Below are 8,302 nucleotides of genomic sequence, written 5' to 3'. Positions count from 1 at the left end.
GAAATTCAAGGTTCCGTGATTGAATTAGGGATTTAGTTTGTGAAGGATTTATGATGGAAATAATTTCTCAATATAAATTGGGGATTAGATTAGAAGATGACGATTCATTGTTTGGGGTTTGAAGCTCTTAGAATCATTGTTTCGGATTCTTTTCCTACGAGCATCTCCAACGCTGCCAAATGGCAGCAAAAGTTGAGCCCTCGTTTATTTATTTTTCTTTTAATTTTTTTTATAATAAATGCTTTTTACTGTTGGAGAGAGCTCTCCAATGGTATACTATAATTTTTTTAAATTTTTTTAAGTACAATGATAAATTAATTTATTTTTAATTACTTGTTTTACAACGGTAACAAAAGTAACTTTTTACAAATTAAAAGTTTCTTAAATAAATCGAGCCATGTAAAACATATATTTTTTAAAGTATGTAATATATATATTATTAAATAATAATAAAAAATATGAGTTGATAGTGGGTCTCATGTGATTGAGTGATTGTAGTGTTTAATTATTAGAGAATGATGGTACGATGAAATAAAGTTTATTCACAAAAATGATGGCATATCTATTGAGTGGTTGTAGATATGAACCATTGGAGATGCTCTAAAGTTAAACTTACATGGCAGATCATTAATCTAACTTAGCTCCCCTTTGAAAAAGCCAATAGTGCTTGGACTACACACATCTCTAATGTGCGTTTGAGAATAAAAATAAACATAAACTTGGGTTAATCCTATGTTTGAGCTGATTTGGGAGATAATTACCTTTTTGGATCCAGTTGAGGAATAATTCCCCAGAAGGGACTGTTTCTCAACCGTGATTGGGAATTGTAACCATTATGGCTCACTTTGTGCTGTTATGGTTACAGAACATTACGAAAAGCTGATTTTCATAGTGTTGTCATTATGGCGCCAGGTGCACCGTAATGGCCAGGGTAAGAATCAAAGGTTCCTTCCTAAAGCTGCCAGTCTTCACGAATCATTTGACCCGTGAAGACAATTCCTTCCTAATCAATAAAATATAATACTTATGCTTTAGAAAGAAGGGGCTAAAAGGAGGAAGAGAAGGCAGATTGCAAAATTGCAATATGCCTTCCATATAATAAACAAAATTGCAAAATAAATATCCCTTCTTCTCCCCCAAATCTTTTAATTTCAATCCTTTTAGCACATTCTTTCTCTTAATTTTCAGGTATGTTTTTAGTATTTATATATATTTTAATTTTGTTTAATGTATTATATTTTGTTAAGAAATATTTATAATTATATTTAGATATTTTAATTTATATGTTCTTATAGAAATTATAGGTTATGCTTAGAAAATCTCTTAGTTTATGTGTTCTTATGCTTAGAAACACTACAAAAAGAAGGCCTATTACGACGATTTTTTAACGACATTTTTTGATAAGTGTCTTTATATTATAAAATTTATCCACGCTTTTATAATTGTGTCAGCCTATATTATCACTTAACAATACTTTTCATTATATGTTAGCTTTTTTTAAAAAGTAACTACGCTAAAAAAGAAGTATTGAGAATGTTTTATAATTAAAGACTATTTTTAATTTGCATTGTGCAAAAATGTCTCAAATTATTATTTTTAAATATAATTTTATATTTTATTCCCGTATTTAAAAATCAACCACGTTTGTTAATTTGTGTCTCCTTTTATAACTATTTTAAGAATTTAACTACTACTACATCTATAGAAAAAAAATATTGTACTTTTTAGGTTATCGCCTGCTCTTCCCCCATTTTTTTCTGCTTCCCCCCAAAAAAATTGAGATTACTGCCAACAAATTTTCCCCATCCTAAATTCCATTCCTCAAATACTTATCCTGATTTCGTTTCTCAATCCTTATTCCCGCCTTAATCCAATTTTAAACATGCATGAATTTCAAAAAAGAAAAACGGTGTTCCTCAATCCATGGCTTCACCATCAAAGTCTGCAACCTAAATCATTACCTGTAATCAATGTTGTCTTTGACTCACCAACCTCAGTACCGGTACCACATCTTCTTTTTGACATTGTCTTAAGTCTGCGACCTAAATTTGGAATTGACATCTTCTAATACGGTAATTCTTCATTTGCTTTTAGTTTTGTTAAGGGATTCCGTTTAATGGCTCAAAATCTTTAATTAAACTGTTAATATGCCTTCCGATTGAAGGCCTACTTATGAATTTCTTTCTTTCCTTTTGTTCAAAAACTAAACGAGGATTTCTTTCTGCAGTTGCAGTTGTGTTAAGCATTTTTGTCTGAAGAAGAGGCTGTAGCAGAGAAATTGAAATTGAAATTGTAAGAGTTCCAGCCTCATATTGTAGTATTGTCTCATTTTGAATCACGTTGGCCATGTTCTACTGCAATTTCCTTGTACTGAATTGATCAGACCTAAGTAGATAATTATTGCAGAAGATTGTTTTCAACTATCAAGCATTTCAAATAGCTAGTCAGTCAAGTTCTTGTTAAATCGGTAGAGAAGTCATTAGGGGGTTATTTTTCTGCTTCTCCTTATTCTAATTAAAAACCTTTGGTTTATGAAGAAACATTGTTTATGTCAGGTAATGTTGTGAAAAATATAACCCTAGCAAACTATGTTGAGGAAGAAGTGCCAAGTTCGATTCATTTTATGAGCAAAGAGCTCAAAGAGCAAAACTATAACATAGCTGCATTGGCAGCCCTCTCAAGTTCCATGCGGTCGCATCAAAGGTGCAGAACTTTCTTCAAACCTAAACAAAAATCATTATTTTCTTTAATGTTTTGCCAGATTTTGAGTGTGTCTCCAATTCAATTTCACTTTGAAGAATAGCCATGGATTCAAGAATATAACCACGGTGAATGTTTGACTAATGTCAAACCTCATCTAGTTCCAAGCATTTCAGAACTAGTATGGAAAGTCGTTCAATCAACCGAAGAAATGATTGGTATCTGTCATTCAATGAAGACAGAATTACGTTCTGCACTCACAAAGCTTCTGGAGGTACACTCTATAGCCACTGCTTCACATATTAAAATTCCAGTTTTCGTTCTCTAATGATTTAAAGTGTAATATTATGGCATCCTTGTTATCCCCACAGTTCCAAAGCCTCCACCGAAACTGAAGATAGATCCAGCAACTCTCGAAGTTTTCCGTGCCAGGGCTTTTAGCATGTTTTCCGTTACTGGGGTATCACGATTCTGCCAGGTGCTATATATGTTGCCCATCGTTTAATTCGATACTTTTTTTTTTGTTTATTTTCCATAGATTTTATGAAATTTTTGTGCAGGTGAGCATACCTTTAGGCATGTATGATGATATGCTTGTAGCAATTTCGTTTTTGTTGATAACAGCCCACCCTGTCGTTTTTGTTGATAACAGCCCACCCTTCCCTTTCTCTCTCATTTATGAAATGCTCAAGCTCTTGCCTTTCGAATGATTATTAGCTGTTAGATTTGCGCCCCTACTTACAAAATTACAAGGTTTAACATGCTTTTTACTTTTGCGTAGGTAGAGTTCAGATGGCATGTTAGAAAAATCATGTGCAAAATGTTAGCTTTCATTTAATTTGTTACTAAAAAACATCTGTTAGCTTTATTCGATTGATCCTTAAACGGCTTTGTTGATATATATTGTCATTCTATATATAAGGAAAATGGGCATATAGTTGTTCTGGAGATCTGCCAAGTGAATTGATGCCAAGAAAAGCTATGGTGAGAATGAATACAACATAAACAGCAGGAGTATTTGTTACATGCACACCTTTATACAAATTTGCTCACTGGTGCCCTGTCTCTCTCACTTCGGTTTCTGTTTAGGGAAAGGAAGTTACAATCTCAAGCTTCATTTTATTGACCAGAACCTCATCCAAGTTAAAAGGGGTCTTCTATTTCTATATTCAGGTCATATTCTCCATCCTTTGTCAATTCTATAATAATAAAGGAAAAAACATCATTTAGTTTGGTATCCAGATTCTATTAGAAGTTAAGCATTTTTAGCCTTAGGGATTTCCTTATTTACTCTGTTTTTTTAGGTATCCAGGTTCATTTAGTTGGGTCATGGATATATTGAGGTTTAGTAGACCTTTTATGAATTCCCTTTCCCTTTTCAAGTAAATACTTGCGAATGTTCAAGTTAAAATAACACTTAATTACAACTTCACTTAACATTAATTTTTTTTCTAAGTTAGAAAATTCATAACATTTAAAGTTTTAAAGTTTTATAGTTTTATATCTTCCTTCTTCATGGTCCCCTCATCCATTAGACATTCTCAAGCTGAATAGTTATGCTTCGTGGAATCCTAGTTCTAGAATTGGCAGGGTAGGTGTTATTGTGCATTATTGTCAAGAATTGGTGATGGCTTTTTATTGGTTTCCCCGTCATAACTACTCAAGTGCTCCTTACACTATGCTACTATTTTTTTAGGTCTTTAAATTGCTACCGATTGTGGTGTCCAAACAGTGATATTTGGATCAGATGCTCTTGCTTTTGATTAATCTTTTTCAAGGCTTTATGATGGTGGTTCTGTTATTGATCTTTTGTTTAATGATGTTCTAGCTCTTTGGAATCATTTCATCTCTCTCAACAAGGTTGGAACATCAATAGGTCAGCAACAAGCATGCTTAGTGGGAATAAACTGACTCCAGTAGCTGTGAGTTTCATTCTACATCTCTTAATTCGATATCAATATGCTGACATTGAACTTTCTTGAAGGTGAAGCACAAATAGAAAATTTTTGTTATTTCAGTTTTAATACAATATTGAAGTGATACTTGTAACATTTGGTCTTATTTCTTCTTGAATTTACCTCTAATTATCATTAAAAAACAATTGTCTTTCAGTTGAACATGATCTGTCAATACTTGAGTTTGTTTTGAGTAGAACTTTGCTGATTTGAGATTCTTGTCAACCGATACACATGTTGAATCAAAGACAATTGACACTTAACATATAATCTACTTAAACATTTAAGATTTAGTGCATAACTATGGAATAATTGATAGATTGTACCTCTAGTTTTCCTGTTTTGTGTTTGCATTAACACTAATTAAATCTAATTGCCTTTGTCTTAACTTGATCTAGGAAAATATTGGTGTGCTTAAATTTCTATTGAAGTATAGTGTTATATTGTTTGGCTTTACCTAGTTTAATTTTCTTAAATGTTTTAAAATATTTAGATATCTTTAAGTTCTTAATCTTGAAGTTGTTCTACATTTTAGATGTTAATTAAACACAAGTTTGATGTCAATTTATTATAGATTCTCTAGTTATTGTAATTTGAAACGTAAAGTTCAAGGACCTGAATAAATAATTCTACAGCAATCATTAAGAAGGTGTATGTTATTTTTAAACCTCAATGTAAGCTTAGTTCTCGCTTATATTCGTAATTATGATCATAATTATGTTGTTGACCTTTTTTTTACTTGTGAAGCTAGAAAGGCAGCTTGATGGCATAAAACATGTTGATGTACTCATGCATAATGATTATCTCTATTTATTACAAGAGATGCTTTGACTAGAATTTAAGGTATGCCTGGTGCACCTACATACTTATATATTTGTAATTAATGATGCATCTATAATAGAATCAGGATTGGTTTTTGTGTTGCCAAAATTACTTCTTGGATTGTAATTGTGGTATTTAATCTTGTCATTACTTTGATGACATCCATTCAATAAAACATTCCGTCAACAACAACAACAACAACAAAGCCTTAGTCCCGAAATGATTCGGGGTCGGCTAACATGAACCATCATATAAAACCGTGAAAATCAAGTCGTGTCAGCGACACAGATTCGCTCCCTCCACTTCGTCCTATCCACTACCATATTTTCCTCAATTCCCAATAAACTCATATCACTCTCGATCACCCTCCTCCAAGTTTGCTTAGGTCTTCCCCTACCCCTCACCACTACATCCCTTTGCCACTCTTCGGTTCTCCTAACCGGCGCATCAAGCGCTCTACGTCTCACATGGCCAAACCACCTTAGTCGGTTTTCTCTCATTTTATTCTCAATAGATGTAACCCCTACTTTTGTCCTAATTATTTCATTACGCACCCGGTCCTTTCTCGTGTGACCACACATCCATCTCAACATACGCATCTCCGCCACCGACATCTTATGGATGTGGCAGTGTTTCACTGCCCAACACTCCGTACCATATAACAATGCTGGTCTAATTGCCGTCCGGTAGAATTTTCCCTTCAATCTATTAGGCATGCCGGGATCACAAAGGAAACCCGTAGCACTCTTCCACTTCGACCAACCAGCTTTAATCCTATGGGCAACATCTCCATCTACTTCTCCATCCGTTTGGATAATAGATCCTAAATTCCGTCAACAATTTATATAAAAATGAATCTCGAATAAAACGAGCAAAAAAGCTAAAACTCTTTACAAGCCTTTAAATTATGATGATCCAGTATAGGTCAGACTTCCCAAGTTGTATTAAAGAAAATGTTGCTTTGTTTGATATGGCTTCTTGATTTCATGTAATGGCTGAGGACATACTACACAGACAAATCCAACTTGTTTTCAATTCGGAAGAGGTAACATTTTCATATATTCACAGCGGGTCAGAATCAGACTGTCATCTGCTACAAATCTCTGAATGTTACCATATGTACCAATAATATACTTTCTTTCTCCATGAAATGGTATTAATAGGCCATATGTGGTGCCGATGGTTTTCAAAACACTCACCAGATGCAACAATTTGAATCTGCATAGTTTAGCACAGATCATGTATTTTTTTACAGAACATTTGTCCATCTTGAAAAAGTACGGATTATATTAGGTAAGTTTTTGTATTTCTGTTGTTTCCTTCGATTTACCAGAAAAGCATGTGTAACCCCATTAGACGATGATAGTTGAAATTGCTTTTGCTAATCTGTTTATGTTTGTTTGTGCAGTACTATCAGAAAAGTGATAAAATGCTCTAAACTTGAAGGCTTTGGATTAGTACGAGGTTTGCAAGAGAATGAAAGAGAAGTGACGGAAGAAGAATTTGAATCAGAAAGGAGAAGTAGCTAATGCTTGCAATTCAGTGAAGAAAAAAAGTGATAATCATATATTCTTTTATAAGCTACATGATAAATAATAATTAAGTTATTTTTTGTAATTATTGATATTTTTTTGGATAATTATTAATAATATTCTAATTTAGTTTATATTGATTATATAGCTTCATTCAATCTTTTTTTATCTTTATAAATAATTACCAGGGACAGAAAACTTGATTGAATGTGTTGGAAAAGAGTCATTTGCGTCGCGAGCTTTTGGTCGCTTCAAGACGCTTATTTATGAAAATGTCGTTACATTATGGACATAATAATATGCAAGTGTCGCGGTATTCATGACGCTATTAATAGTTTCTGAAGCGAAGTAACGATATAACGAATATTATGTGTCATTCACTTTGCGACGTTTTATTACGTAGTGGAAATTTTTGAAATAAAAAAAATAATAAAAAAATCACGATGCTAAAAATGTAAGCGTTGGAAACATGACGACATTTGTATGTATTATGTCGTCCGACTGAATTTACCTACACAATGTTTTATCTGTTGTTAAACTTAACGACACGCGATTTAACGACGCTTGTGACGACGCTTTGAAAAGCGTGGGTAAGCATTTAGGGACGTTGAAAAGCATCGTTAAACCTTAAATTTTAGTTTACAGCCTAAATCAATCCCATTTTCCCCCCTCTTAGTTACCTTTCTGGAGAACTTGGCACGGAGCCATAAAGGCGAAATATCCATAGGAATTTGGTTTTCAACAACTGAAGTTCATCATGTACCTTCGCCTAGTTGTAGTAGAGGCAGTTTAGTAGCAGCCGTGGTACCAAATCCCGATAGTCTTGTAAGTTCAAGTTACCATGTCATCTTCACTATATGATAGGACTTCCTAAGCACAAGCACTACGTAAGTAAACTAAGCCTCGAATCGGAATTACCGCTTATTCTAGAATAGGGACAACGTAAACCCCGCTATACCTATTCCTTCAACAGCGACTGGGGGATGGTACGTCCCTCTGATCGTATTCCTTTTACCTTTTCTTCACAATGGGAAGATAGGTTTCTTTCAGGTGACGAAGTGGGGAAATCATCAATGCGTCTATAAGATAGAGTTGGTATATCTGTTCTACCATAGGGTAGTTTATTGAGTTTTGCCTAGGGAACCCTGCCACGAAAAGCAAAAGAACTCGATAGGATGTGTGACACTAGGTATGTTTCTATACTCGTTAGGTCAGCTCCGCCCAGGAGCTAACTAAGGAAAGCAGATTTCTAGAGAGCAGAGGCATGGGAGTCTAGATTATAGAAGGAAAACA

General features: G+C 33.9%; 1 long non-coding RNA gene and 1 pseudogene across 1 annotated transcript; both read left to right on the top strand.

Moving 5' to 3' along the window:
• The first annotated feature begins 922 nt into the window (after nt 1-922).
• On the top strand, nt 923-3,613 carry LOC136236029 (amidase 1-like; annotated as a pseudogene).
• A 77-nt stretch (nt 3,614-3,690) lies between these two features.
• LOC136200934 (uncharacterized) lies at nt 3,691-7,149 on the top strand. Its single transcript, XR_010673612.1, has 2 exons — nt 3,691-3,873; nt 4,529-7,149. It is a non-coding gene; the product is annotated as an uncharacterized lncRNA (long non-coding RNA).
• Nucleotides 7,150-8,302: the final 1,153 nt, after the last annotated feature.

The sequence above is a fragment of the Euphorbia lathyris genome, chromosome 7, assembly GCF_963576675.1.
Source record: "Euphorbia lathyris chromosome 7, ddEupLath1.1, whole genome shotgun sequence".
Taxonomy (NCBI): domain Eukaryota; kingdom Viridiplantae; phylum Streptophyta; class Magnoliopsida; order Malpighiales; family Euphorbiaceae; genus Euphorbia; species Euphorbia lathyris.
This window is presented reverse-complemented; position numbering and strand designations above follow the sequence as displayed.